Source organism: Protopterus annectens, chromosome 2.part1, assembly GCF_019279795.1.
Source record: "Protopterus annectens isolate FY-2018-M chromosome 2.part1, PAN1.0, whole genome shotgun sequence".
In the NCBI taxonomy this organism is placed as follows: domain Eukaryota; kingdom Metazoa; phylum Chordata; order Ceratodontiformes; family Protopteridae; genus Protopterus; species Protopterus annectens.
Window position 1 is genome coordinate 884,142,355 of NC_056729.1, and position 15,550 is coordinate 884,157,904.

Below are 15,550 nucleotides of genomic sequence, written 5' to 3' on the forward strand. Positions count from 1 at the left end.
AGGATAAGTGTAGATAATCTGAGAGTGAATGGGAATTGGGGGTAGGGTAGAGGAAAGGAGTGAGCCCAATATATTGAGAGAGAATTAAGTAAGCTCAACCAATCAGGTGCTTGAATGGAATGCATTTACTCCTCTACAGCTGGTTTTGCACTAAAAAATTAAATGAGGTAGAATGTTTATTAATTTCTCCTTTATTTTGCAGCATTTTTCCTACTGAATGTAGGCATATGTTTACTATCTCCACTAGTGTTATTATCCATTGAGAAACAGAAGAATGATTTAGTCTGAAAATAATAGTATTAATGTATTAGTAAAAGTCTCATTAAACATTGTTAGGTATAAATGCATGGAATTAGTGCATTATTACAAATGTTTCCTGTCAGTATCTTAATTTTTTTGCCAATCTGTTTATCCTTCGGTAAAATTTAGAAAAATATACTGTATATTAGAACACTGGCATTGCATTCTTACAATAATATATATATATATATATATATATATATATATATATATATATATATATATATATATATGTATATATCTATACACACACACATGGGTTCCATACACTAGATCAAATTTTCACTAATTCGAAATAGTGCATGGAATGCTCACTGCAGCGAAAGTGCACTTAATCGAAAGTGCACTTATGCGAAGTTCAGTACAACAAACGGGTGTTGTACTGAATGTCCGTGCAATACTCATGGACCTTAGGGTTAGGACATGGGTCACAGTGCGGGGATAGCCCTATGGGCTATCCCCTTACCATGACCTGTGCCCTAACCCTAAGGTCTGTGACAACTGCAGCGCAGTGAAGGACATAGCAATGTCCTCCACTATGGTGAGATAGTCACGAACCTTAGGGTTAGGGCATGGGTTAGGGTAAGGGGATAGCTTTACTAACTATCCTCTTACCCTAACCCATGCCCTAACCCTAAGATCCATGACTATCACACCATAGTGGAAGATATAGCTTGTTTTTTATGTCCTCCACTGTGCTGCGGTGTTTTCGGTGAAGTGCACTTACGCAAAAGTTCACTTTTGTTAAAGTGAACTTTCGCAGAAGTGAGGCTTCCTATTACAAGTTTGAAGTAGTGAACTTTCGTTCTTGTAATAGGAATCCATATACATACATATAATATATACACATGTATATATACAATAAATGTTACCTAATTAAGTAATGTAGACTGCAATGCAAATGTGTTACCATATTTAAAGCAAATTTGCTTTTGTAATGCTTTAAGGTGTTACTACAGTTTCACAGAAAATAAATGGAAATGCTTGTGAAATATATTTACTGCATTTGTGCCAGAGAAGTGAAATTATCACAAGAAGAATAATAGTATTAACATGTTTATAAAAAAAGTCTCAATGGTAGTAAAGTATTAAAGATTTCATTGGCTGTTTTTTATTTTTTTCCAGCCTGCCTGTTGATACTGCACATATGTTACAACACTGAAATACATATTTTTCCATAACAAGAAGGATAAAACTATAATGAACAATGCAACAAAACAGCAACACTATGAAGAGCATTCACAGACAGTTCAAAAGTTCCACAAAGCAGTGCATGAAGTAGTATTGGCACTCTAGGTCAAAAATAGTGTAGTATGCAGCATGCACAGATTGCCAAAATTATATGGAAATTATGTTTCTGTTGCAAATAAAGGGTGGCAATTATGCAAATGTCAAAGACATACAAAATAGGCATTCTGCACCATTACTTTCACCAGTTCTAGGACCACTAGCCTAGTAACCTGCTATGAACCTATGAGCCTATAAAATTAGAAAATTATCAGAATAACAGTTTTTGCATTGCCATGCATTTTCTGAAGAATATAAAGTCTGAAGCTCAAATGCCTAACTGACATTAATACTTAGTGATTATCCACAAAGCCACAAATGTTATAAAGAACAAACCAAACATATGAGACAGAAATCTGGACTTTCTACAAAATTCTGGACAGTTAAGATGTATAGATAGTTCCCAGGAAGTGCAGAGGTGAGAACCACAAGTAAGCAGGCCTTTTATGCCATTCTTATTTCTTTGAGTTCCTGGTAAACATCAATTGCACACACACAGATAGCCATCAGGGCCCCAGCTTGTCCACAGAGTATCAGTTAGATAAACTGGAAGGGCTTTCACTCACTCAACTTCCAGGTAATGTACAATGCTCATGATATAGTATGCAATGTTTCTGTGAGCCACACAGGCAATTTCCAGTTTTCTCCTACCTGGTATATGCCTGACCTATACCAGTGATTCATGTGAGGTGACTTCCAATTAGATCATCTTGTAGTAGTTTCACATGTGCAGCGTATATGCAATTACCATACAAGTAGGCAGCAGGTTGCATATAATGTTACATGGGATGCTGGATATACATTGGATCCATGGTTCATGATCCCCATCACCCACCCTAATTCATGGTAGATAGCGTGCACAGAGAGAAATAGAATGTGATGGAATATATTTGAGGCAGCTTCCATTGCCTTGATGCATTTCTTTGGTGCACTGTAGTATTCTCCTAGACCTACAGACAGATATATGTAGTGTGCACCATGTTGCATAACATGATTGTGTAGAAGTACCTGAAGCAGTGAAGACACATTCTACCTGGGTACACCATGCATGTTGGAGGTGCATATAAGGAGTGGGAAAATAAGTCAGAGGAGGAGAAAGAGGTAGCCGTGAGAGAACATGTGAGACATTGGCAAGCACAATATATTGCAGGACTGGCAAATATGTGCATCCCACTCACAGCTATGGGCTATGTTACAGTTAGCACAGAATAAAATGTTGCATGCATTACCACACCCAGGTTATGTAATCCACCAAATTAATTGGAAATGCTGTGCTTAAGATATTACCTTACCTTACCCACAGGAGTTAGAGGTAGGCAGGGCACAGTCATCAGCATTTGCACAGGTGGGCTGTGCTGGAGTGACAGTGGACAGCAATGTTATCGTATGAGCCAGGTTCATGGGATATGGAAGTAGTAGCCATGCAGCCTGATATCAGGTTGAGGAGAGCCAACAGTCTCTTCCCCTAGTAATAAGGAGGAGCTGCTATGTTGCAGACATTAGTAAGGTGAACTACTGTATCCTAAGTCTAGGGGCTCTATGTGATTCATGACAGTGATGGCTTAGAATTGTTCATACAGGGCCCTGTGTTTGGAATGAATAGATGTATGTTGTCCATGACCTAGATGACAACCAAGCTTAGGCAGACCACTATTTCTGCCTAAGGAGGATAAAGATCATATAAACTAAATGCAAGACCATGTGGCCTGGGTAACTGTCCCAGGGTTGCAGCTTGAGGATCAACATTAGCCTCATGTGTGGGACTGGCCATGACCAGCACCAGAGCTGACAGCAATGCTGTCTCAAGAACATTCAGTGTCATTTGGGTATTCCCTGTTTGTGAAATGTCACCTCACATCTGGACCCTTTCATGATAATGGATAGTAGAATTTCCAAAGACAAATTAGGCAGTGGTTACCATTTGCCTGGTGGAAGCATTAGTCGATGTAATATTATAGGTTCATATGTTCATAGGGAAGTACTAGACATTTGGTCTGCAAACCATTTCAAGCCTAGCCAAAAAACTCTATCCAAAATTTACCTCTAGCCTTAAGGAGGGCAAGACAAGATAGGCCAGGAGAGAATTTGAGGCTGTCCATCTAATTATCCAAGTTTACCATGATGGTGGGAAGGGTACTAATCTACTTGACATGTAGTAAAAGTTTTTTCCAGAGGTGAGAGATATGCTGAGATATGAATCTATCAAGTCAACATATTTTATTTAACTGCTGCTGATGGTTTAGTTCCTTTAACCAAGTATTTGATGTACCATTAGTTCTGCTATGGAACAGGAGATCAAATAGGGCTGGATCTTTTTTCCCTCAAATATTTTTTTTTTATTTTCAATTAAAATAACATTTACATAATATTTTTAAATATCATTTTAAACAACTATATACAATATTTACAATAGCCTGACTTTCAGTTATATACACTGTATGTTATTAAATATAGAATTAACAGATCAGTTATCAGAGATACAATATTGATTATTGCAGAGTGTCCAACAAAGATATAACTTTCTTCCAAGGATTATTTACCAATGGCCTGGGATAGATTCGCAGTTCTTTGATTTTTTAGTTCCATCGATAACAGTTGTCTTCAGTAAAGTGTAGAATTCTTCCAAGGTCAGAGGTTTATTTGAATTCCACCTTCTGGTTACATATTTCCTCGATATAGCAAGTTGTGTCCATGACAAATATATATCTGTCTTATTCAGGTAGGGACCTTCATTTACATTTAGTATAATCAACACTTTAGTTAAGGTAAATGATTCATTAAATAAAGCTTGTAAAAATTGATTGATTCCATTCCAATATGATTTAATTTTATTACATTCATAAAAAATATGTATTTATTTATTTATTTTACATTTGTTGACCGGGCTAGACTAACTGGATATATGTCCGTTTTCAGTAGAGGCCCGGGGAGATAAGCTCCGAGGAAGCAAAACACAATCACTTACACAAAAAATTAATATGTACAATGAACATTGCAGGTACGGAACAGAGAAAAATCACAGAGGACATTGATTATAGCAAAGTGCTAAAATAGACAGATGGAGTTAGTACAATACAAAGTTAGTTGCAATACAACATGTAAAAAAGATACACAGATAGAGTTAGAACAATACAAAGTTAGTTGCAATACAACATGTAAAAAGATAGCAGCTGAGTTATATAAAGTATTAGTAAACAAGTTGTGATAATGAAAAAGTAGGAGCTGTAATATGCAGTATAAGAGTAAAAGTAGTCTCCATAATAAATTTTGAGGATGTGAGTAAAGTATCTTGAAGGACTAGGTCAGTTGTTTCTAAGAAAAGAAACAAGACTACTGAGAAGAGGAGGGTAGGCAGGTCCAAGTAAGAGCACTAGTAGATCAGTCAGGTTTAGTACAGGGGCACAACCAGTGTGTTCTGAGGAAAGGTTTCAGGTTGTTTTTAAAGAGTGATATAGAGGGAAGAGAGGAAAGTTTGCTAGGAAGAAGGTTCCAGGATTTTCCCACAGAATTAAAGAAGAGAGAGTCCCCAGCCTGGTTGTTTGATTTACAAATATTTACAAGAAGTTTATGTGATGAATGTAAGGTCTTTAGATTGTTGTAGGGAATAGTGAGGGTCGATAGTATAGGTGTATTGGTAAGATGGTAGAGGGTTTTGTGGGCAATGGTAAGTTGGTGGAATTTAAGCTGATTTTGTAATTCAAGCCATCCTAGTTGCTTTAGCGTAATACAGTGGTGGGTTCTGAAAGGGTTACCTGTAGCAAATCTGGCCATGTTATTGTAGGAGTTTTCCATTTTATTAAGGTTGCTTTTAGAGAGATTAGTATATATGGGTGAGGCATAGAGGAGAGTAGAAATTAAATGAGTGTGAGCAATAGTTATTCTAGCTGCAGGAGAGAGAAAGGGTTTGATCCTGTAGAGAGAACCTAGTTTTCTATTAACAGATTTTAGGGTATTGTTAATATGGGTGTCAAAGTTAAGGCTGTTATCTATGGTGATACCTAGTAGTTTGGTAGTTGGGTCTGGGGATATGGGAGTAGTGTTATTGGATGTTACTGTGAAGTCTATTGAGAGGGACTTACAAGTAGGGGTGAAAAGGAGGAGTTTAATTTTTTGGGGGCCCAGAAGGAGACGGCATAGAGTAAACCATTGTTCAACTGTGTTAAAGACCTTTTGGGTAAGGGAGTGGAGTTCAGAAATGGATGTGGCTGAGCATATAAGTGTGGAATCATCTGCGTATTGTATGCATGTAGCTTGGGGGATTGCTAGGTGAAGGCCGTTGATAAATAAAGAAAATAGGAGAGATCCTAATATGGACCCTTGAGGGACACCTATGTTAATGGGCAGATGGGTAGATAGAGTGTTATGCCAAAGAACGACCTGTTGTCTGTTGTCCAAATAGGATTGAAACCATTTTATAGCTAATGTGTCTAGTGACAGAGATTTGAGGATATTTATAAGTATCTGGTGATTTACCATATCAAACGCCTTAGACAGACCTATAAACAGTGCAGAGGAAAGCATACTGAGGTTACGTTTTTTGTTGATACAGTCAGTGAAGGAAAGGAGGGCAGTAGTAGTGCTGTGGGAAGGTCTGAAACCATGTTGAGAGTTGGAAAGTAAGTTATTTTGGATTAGGTGGTCTAGCAATTGTCTATGGATGCATTTTTCCATGATCTTTGCTAGGGGAGACAGTAGGGCAATGGGACGGTAATTGGAGAGTTCAGTAGCGTTACCTCCCCTTATGAAGGAGGGATAATATGGGAGACCTTCCATATTGTAGGGATGTGTCCTTCACTGATGGTTCTATTGATAAGAATGGAAATGGGGTAGGCGATAGATTTGGCTCCCTTTTGTAAATATTCGGTGGGTAGTTGGTCTGCTGAAGGAGTACATGGTTTCAGTTTTTGGATAAGGGCAAGAATGTATGTAGTTGGGACTGGTTGGAGGAGAAATGGAGGGGGTGGGTTGGTGGTAGAGATGGATATAGATAAGTCCTGAGTGGATAATTGACTGGCAAGGGTTTGAATGGCTTCAGTGAAAAAGGTATTAAAGGCATTAGCAGTCTGCTTGGGGTTCCCTTGGTCTGTTCCTTGTGGGTTTGGTGTAATGGATTAATTGATTAATACTTGCCCAGAACTTTTGTGGTTTATTATGGTGAGCCTGCTGGAATTGTAGGTAGTAGTTTCTTTTGTCAGACAGTACAGCTTTTTTAGTTTCATTTCTTAGTTGCCTGAAGTTTTGTTGATCTACTGGGTTTTTAGTTAAGCAAGATTTATTCCAGTATTTATTTCTGAGTTGGATTTTTTGCCTGGTTTCTTTTGAAAGCCATGGGGCAGATTTGTTCTCATTTTAATAGAGCGGGTTGGGGCATGGTGGTCTAGTATGGCTAGGAAGTTAGAATTAAAGTAACTAACAGCTTCCTCATGTGTTAGGTATTTTAAGAGAGACCAGTTACATGCTCTTAGTTCCCTTTGGAAGAGATCGGGGTTGACGTTTTTCTTGGTTCTAATTGTCCTAGATATGGTTGGATTAGGTAGATTGGTTTTAAGCCTGATGATGTAGGTGAGTGAGTGGTCACTTACATCATCAGGGAGGGTTCCAGATTCATATGTTTGGGAATGATTATTTATGAGAATCCAATCTAAGGTACTTTCTTTCTTATTAGGCTTGTTAATCCTGGTAGGGGAGGTAATGATTTGTGAAAAACCAAAAAGGTTAATATGGCTTGTAAGGTGGGTACTGCTACACCACTTCCAATCAGTGTTAAAATCACCTAGGATTATGGTTTCTTGGGGTAAATTTTGGGATAGCCAACAAAGGATATTCTCTATTGTAGTAATGTTATTACCGGGTGGAAGATATGTACAGATAATATAAATGGATTTGAATTTGTTAAGTTGAAGCTTGGTAATAAGAATTTCAGCATTGGAGTCTTGAGGTGGTTTACAGTTGTAGGTAGTAATTTGTAGCCCAGATTTAAAAAGGATAGCTACACCACCACCCTTTCTGTTTGTATGGTCAAGTCGCAAAATATTATAACTGGATGGGATGACTTCATTGTCTTTAGTTACAGGTTTTAACCAAGTTTCTGTTAAACAAAGAATGTCAAAGGAGTAGAATTCTAGGAGAGCATGGAGTTGTGCAACTTTGTTATTAATGCTACGTATGTTGAGGTGAGCTAATAAGAGTGAGTTAGGTGGTTTGGTAAGAGAATGGATAGTATGGGGGTTGGGGTTATGAAGTTGAGTGGTAGTAGCAGTTATTGGGCCTGGGTTTGGGTGAATGTCTCCATCTTTTAAAGAGAGGAGTAGTGTTTGAAATCTAGGATTTGGGAATTTACTATATAGTGTTAGAGATTTTCTGGGATTGGGAGAGTCATATGTAATATGGGTTATTCTATGGTATTTTGATAGTAGATAACTGGGACAAGATGCTATGTTAACATGGTAAATGAGAATAGGTAGAGAAGTAGAGGTAGATAGCCTACTGAGGTGGAGAAAGTGTGAATATATTGGGTGTTCATAGGAGGTTAGCAGGTAAGCTAAAGTTAGAGGTGGTAGAAGTGTAAGTATGAATAACCTCTGTAAGAGGGTTGGGGAGTATAGCTTATGCATCTGGAAGAGTATGTGGTTAGGTTCTTGTTAAAGGCTTGGAGGTATGCTAAGCGTGGAAGGAAATTGGAGGAGGGTGTGGTTAGGAAAAATGTGAAAGGTAAGTAAAATGAGGAAATTGGAGTTAACAATGGTGAAGGGGTTGAGATAGGTGGAAGGGGGTGTGGTTAGATGGTATAAGAGTAGGACCCCTGGGGGTGGGTGGGAATTGCGGGCAGGGTAGGGGAGCAGAGTGAGCCCGCAGGGTGAACGGAGCAGGGCAAGAGCAAAAGGAGGTGAGTGCAGCTGAGAAAGTATCAGCCACTGCTGTTTAAACAACAGGCAAGAAAGTAAGTATTCAGTGTAAGTTACAAGCCTACTGTTGGTCTGGACTTTGGGATGATGGGAGTTTGTATTTCAGCAGGGTTAGAGATAAAGTTTGTATTTAAACAGGGATAGGGATAGAGGGAAGGAGCAGTTATATAATCAACCTGTATTTAGTATGGGAATAAAAATAAACCCAAAAGTAAAATCCTTAGGATAATATAAGTCATCCAGCTATGTAGAGTTATAGTGGTAGATATTGGTACCTAGTGGTTGAAGGAGATATTAACCTGTGGGATTAGCAAGAGCAGATTATATAATAAAAAAAGAGGTTAAGTTAGGACTAGAGAAGGGGGAGTGGCCAAGGGTCTATGATAGGCTGCTTAAGATGCACACTTGGGAAGGCAGGCTAGTACACAATTGTGGTATAAAAGAATAATTTGTTCAGGTAAATTAGCCTTAAGCTACATACACTGGTAAAGTTCTGATTTTGGGATTTCTCTCCATGAAAACCTTCTGTGAATCCAGGCTAGCAGATAAAATTCATAGAAGTCTTCTGAGATATGCAGGAGGGACAAATTCGTTTGGTTGGATGATGGAGGGGAGCACCCAAGGACGGTTAAATTGGTAAGGTTCTGATTTTGGGATTTCTCTCTGCGAAAACCTTCTGTGGAGCCAGGCTAGCAGATAAAATTCATAGAAGTCTCCTGAGTTATGCAGGAGGGAAAAACTTGTTTGGTTGGATGATGGGGGGGGGGGGGGTATGAATCCAGTCTGCTTTATTTGAGTTTTCACACCTCTAGCAAAAAACATTTGTAGTAGTACTGATCTTTTTAATTCTATCTGGTGTTAAAAATGCTGTATGTAAGTATTTCCAGTTAAATATTTTCCAGTACTGTGTGTTAGAGGTGTAATTAACTGATAGTAAGATGTTAGTTTTAATTTCTTCTGTTAACTGCAATGACTGATCTTTTGTTAGGAACTGCCAGTATGATGGTTTGGGAATTGTTTTATATGTTATTAACTCTTTATATAGATTTGAAATGGAAATTTCTTTGCACAACTATTATATATAAATTCATACAGAAGACTTATTAGATTTGGAATATCTTTAAATTAGGAATTATTAATTAATCTGCATAAATCTTGAGTGTACATTAGAATGCTTTGTAAGGTTAACCAGTCCTGTGTTGGAATAATGTAAGCAGTTTTTATCATATGTATATCTAAACATTTAATTTATTTACACATTGAAACCAGCATAAAAATCCATTTTGTTCCCAGGAGGTTAATGTTTCCCTATATATTTTGTGAGGAAAGTTCTTAGTGATGGCAAATGGGGTTAAAAGGTCAAACCAAAGTTTTAGATCTATGTTTGCATTGATAAGTTTCCAAAAGGAATTGATGTAATGATTAAACAGTGTTGTTTTAGAAGGCTTTGTTATACTATATTGTATACGTATGCATAGTATTTTCCAGGTTTGTTTGATTTGTCTACTATTACATTTTTTTTTAACAGATTAAATTCATTTGTTAATATAGCCGTTGCTCATTCTTTCCAGTTGGCAAAATAATTTGGGTTTATCCAGTCTATTGTAGTTTTAAGCACAGATGCTTTTATACATGTTTCTATTTTTGGGAAGTTCAATCCTCCTTGTTTCCAGGGTCTAATGTGATGAATTAGAGCGACCCTATTCTTTTTGGGATACCATAAACATTTTATTAAACATGAGTTTATTTCTTTAAGAATGTATCTTTCAGGAATTAATGTTATTGCTAATGCTACATATAGTATTTTTGGCAATAAGACCATTTTTATTAATTGCAATCTGTCTTCAAAAGGTAATATAATTTTGTTCCACTTTTCTATATATAGTTTTATTGTTTCAATAATGTTTTTATAATTTATTAATATTCTTTCGTTTATATTTTTGCATAACACTATTCCTAAATAATTTAGTGACCGCTACCCCAAAACAAAACACGTGCAACACATATCTCACAAAGCCAGTGTGCTGAACAGTCACAGCCCTTAAGACTAAACAACACACCTGATACACTTGTAATAGGTGACTCTATCATCAGGCACACTGACATCCCGCTCACCAGGCTGAACAAGGAGAGGGTCACGGTGAGCAGCCTGTCGGGTGCTAGGATCCGCCACATAACACAAGCACTCAGGTCACTCCAAGTCAAGTACAAATATGACTCAGACATTGTCCATGCTGGTGTGAATGACCTGAGACGTACCTCCCTGGACTACATGAAAAGAGACATAGAGGAGCTCTCTGAGCATGTAGCCCAGGCCGGTATGACCCTGACCTTGAGTAGCATCTTACCCTCACCAAGAATGATGCCACAATATGAAGACAAGATGATCAAGTTCAACAATTGGCTTAAGTATTGGTGTCATTCAAAAGGGATCCAATGCCTGTCAGCTTGGGATGATATGCTCAACAAGCCACGATGCTTCGCTAGGGATGGCTTGCACCTGTCACCCCTGGGCTTTAGGATATTGGCAAAGGTTCTTGCTACCCCCATAGTGCCTTTTTTAGGCAAGGCTCAAAAGACAAACACACCTCCATAGGTATCACAAGGGATAAGAAACTAAGAGTAATGCTACTCAACGCCAGAAGTCTAAACCTCAAGATGCACGGACTCGAAACTCTCCTTAGCATGGAGAACATTGATATCTGTGCAGTAACAGAAACCTGGTTCAGGGCTCCCGAGAGCACCCCAGCATTGCCAGGTTATACCTCATACCATGCTTTTCAGCCCCAAAACTTGGACCGAACCACAAAAGGAGGGGGAGTATCGATATTCATCAAAGATACCCACACCTCCAGGTTGGTGGCAAAGCACGAAGCATCAGAGACTATCCATGTGCAACTAACAGTGGGTAAAACTGCCTTCCAGTTTATAGCCTGCTACAGACCACCCTCCCAAACCCAGGAACCCCACTCGGCCTTCCTGCAAACACTGGAAAATATGAAGGTCTCTCCAAACACCATTATATTGGGTGACTTCAACTACCCAAACATAGACTGGGAGCATTACTCTAGCTCCAACACCCTAACCCAAAGGTTCCTACAGGATCCACCATTAAGACCAACAGTGGATGGAAGAAATTCGTCCACTTTTGCATGTGCAAAAAATGATTCTATTTTAAGAAAAAAATATGTATGCAAGAGAATTGGGTTGTGGATTCATGGGTGCCCTCTCTTCTTTATCCCATTGGGAACGTACTTACATTTTCATAACACATTTATTTATAGACATCAAAGACCTATATACTTGTATATATTGATAGGAATAGAATGAAATAGGATGGATCATAGCCAAGATGAAGAGATGGTTGACATAATGAATAAACAACTAGTTGTATGATAGGAGACATAATTTGTATTTAATAATTTTTTTCATTAATAAAATAAAAATTTAATAAAAAACAGCTGGAGTAGCGAGAGGCTCACCCTAAAAGGGGGCTATTGTGGGGTAATGGTTTTTATCCCATTGGGAAAGTCATATAATTTTATAAAACAAAGATTCAATAAAGTTATTAAATATTATTACTTTTATTTTCAAATCATTTATGGTCACAAAAATTCGAATGATTTATGGAAAGTATATAGTTAAAAACATGAATAAAACAACTAGTTTTTGCAGTTATGACTGAATTTTTTTACAATTTTTATTGTAAAATTAGAAATGGTATATGGATGTACTTATGTAGGTTTTAAGCGAAACTCTAACTATAGGAAAATTCAAAAATATGACTTATTTTTTCAATATTTAAACCTTTTTATTCAAAACCATTTAAGCCTAAAAGGCCCAAAAGTTAGGCAGCACCAAAAAGGATGAGAATGATTTCTATAGATGAAAAATTCAATGAAAGAGTAATGCTTTTAAATAAGAAAATTCAATGATAGCCATGATAACGATGATAGTAGAAGAGGTTACAATGGAGGTCTACCGTAGAAGAAATGGTATATATAAAACAAGAGGGTTTTTGGTGAAGATACAATGGTTCGAAATGGCATGTATCATGAGTTTCTCATCCATTATGTAGGCATAAAGGATATCATTTTTTTAATTGGTCGCTATTGTGTGATGAAATGGGTGTGTGGATTTGAGTAGTAGTGCCTGATTGGACCTACAATAATATGGAGGAAGGGTAGAGCTATAAAGACCTTGTTTAACCACACACAATCATATTTGCATATCATGAGACAATGATATATGCATGGCCACATTCCCACATGCCACAATCTAATTCAAGAATAACATTGAATAATATACCTATATATAAAAAATCAAGGGTAGGTTTAACTGCAACACTGGGAGTAGTTTATGGTGAAATGTCAAGTAGCAAACTCTTTTATATATTTAAAAGAGAGAGGGAGAGAAGAAGATAGAATAGAAGAATAAAGCATCAAAAGAAACAAATAAAAGAATGAATAAGCCATGTAATACACATATAATGATTTCATTTTACATTTAAATAATTTTAATCACAAAGATTTAGTTTTAAGAAGAGGGGACCACAGAACCAGAACCTAGAATTAGAAGATGGAACTAAAACAATTAATAAAAACCCAAAATGCATTCCAAGAAACAATTGATAAAGAAAAATATTTCTATTATGTGCTTATTGAAATTGAAAAGTCTTGAAAAGATAAAAGATAAAAGATAAGAAAAAAGAATAATATAATAATAATAGAAAAGATTTATAAAACAATAATTTCAAGAGTATTAATTGATTAGAGTAAAATATAAATTAGTATATTTAGAATTAGAAATATTTTAGATATTTTAGTTTGCACAGTGCTTACTGAATTACTGAGCAAATATGAATATAATTAAATTCAAAAATATTCAATAATATTCTATTCTGAATATAAATGTTTTTACATTGTTAGCACATACCCCTTATAGGTGTGGCTTACCCTTATATGGGTGGTATGAGCATTATGCAATATTATCTTGATTGTAATATGATTTTTAAATGTATTCATCATTTTTATATTTTTGATGCATATGTATTTGTATATGCATATATTATGTATAATATGTCTAGAATTTATAAACTCAAATGCTATGGAACAACTTGTTACCACTCCCACAAGAGGGGAAAACATACTGGACCTGATCATCTCCAACATGGGGACTCTATGCTCCAGACCAGAAGTTTATCCATCACTGGTAAGATCAGACCATAAACTAATCCAACTGGATATTCAAATCCTGACCCCACCCCCTGCCCAGAAAACCACAGTGAAAAACTTCTCTAAAGCAAATTTCACACTCCTCAAAACCGAGGTGGAATCCTTCAAAGCCCTCGGGCCTGTGGAAAATATGGCCCAGACCGCAGAATCCTTTATAAACGCATTTTATGAACACCTTCAAGAATGCATGGATCATTCGATCCCAAATAAAACCAAGACCCAATCCTCCAAAGGCAGACGTCCTGTTTGGTGGACCCCAGCCATAAACAAACTATATAATAGAAGGAGGAGGAAGCTACTAAATGATAGAGCAAAATCCCAAAAAGGGAAGGCATCACTGATCAGTATTAGCAAAAAACTACGGGCACTCATAAAATTGTCTAAGGCCAGCTTCGAGAGAAAAATTGCACAGGACACTAAGGATAATCACAAGGCTTTCTTTAGTTATGTTAGGAACCTAGGTGGTAATTCCCAGATATGCTCAGAATTAGTCCAAAATGACAAAAAATACACCGAACCCAGTGACATTGCCAACATCCTAGCTGACAGGTTCAGCGCAAACTTCTCTCCCCCCTCCCCACCAAAAGGGCAAATATCTATCCCAGCAGAGTGCTGCCCCCCTGACATCTCAGATGCTCAGGTAAGAGCCGCCCTCTCCAAAGCAAAAACACAGCATCAATGGGACCAGGCGGTGTCCCGGCTGCCTACATGAACTCCAAGAAGAGCTAAACCCAAACATAAAACTACTGTTCAATCTCAGCCTTACTACAGGATATGTGCCCAAATAGTGGCGTACAGCAACAGTGGTCCCTCTCCATAAAGGTGGTGCCTCAACGGATCCTGGAAACTATCACCCCATAAGCCTGACTAGCTTGGTCTGCAATGCTATGGAAAAGATCATCATGGACCTCATAAATAAAGATATTGGGGACCTACAGACACTGGATCCTACCCAGTTCGGCATTGTTAAGGGCAGATCCTGCCTCTTAAACCTGGTTGATTTCTTTGAAACAGTCACCAAGGCCATTGACGAGGGGAAGGTGGTCCACACAGCCTACCTGGACCTCACAAAAGCCTTCGATACATTACCCCACTCGGGCATTATAGATAAGCTCACCAGCTTAAATATAACCCCCTATGTCACTAGATGGATTGCAAACTGGCTCAAGGACAGAACCCACATGGTTAGAATTACTGGAGCCATGTCAGACTCCAAACCAGTTACAAGTGGTGTCCCACAAGGCTCAGTCCTGGGACCTCTCTTGTTCGGTATATATTTCTCGGAGGTACAGGCCAACACAGAAGGACTGTGGCTGACCAAGTTCGCGGATGACTGCAAACTGGGTGCCATAATCGACTCTCCAGCCGACACAAGCATCCTCCAAAAGGGCCTCATAGAAACAGACAACTGGTGCCAGAGCCATAGCCTCAAGCTAAATGCCAAAAAGTGTATAGTCATCCCCTTTGGCAGAAACAAAGTACCCACAAATTACCACATAGGTGGTAATCCATTAAGTACAGAATAAGTAATTAGGGACCTGGGGACCCAAGTTGATTGCAATCTCTCATTTGACAACCACGTGGCCAAAGTGGTTAGAAAAACATTTTATATAGCCAACCTAATCATGAAGGGATTCACATCTAGATCAGGGGAGGTCATCGTGCCTCTTTACTCATCCCTCATCAGGCCCATAATTGAGTACAATGCCCCTTTTGGGATGTACCTTACCAGACACCTGCAGCAACTGGAAAGACCCCAAAAGTACCTCAACAAGAGGATCAAAGGGCTCAGACAGATGCAATATGCTGCCCGGTTAAAGAAAC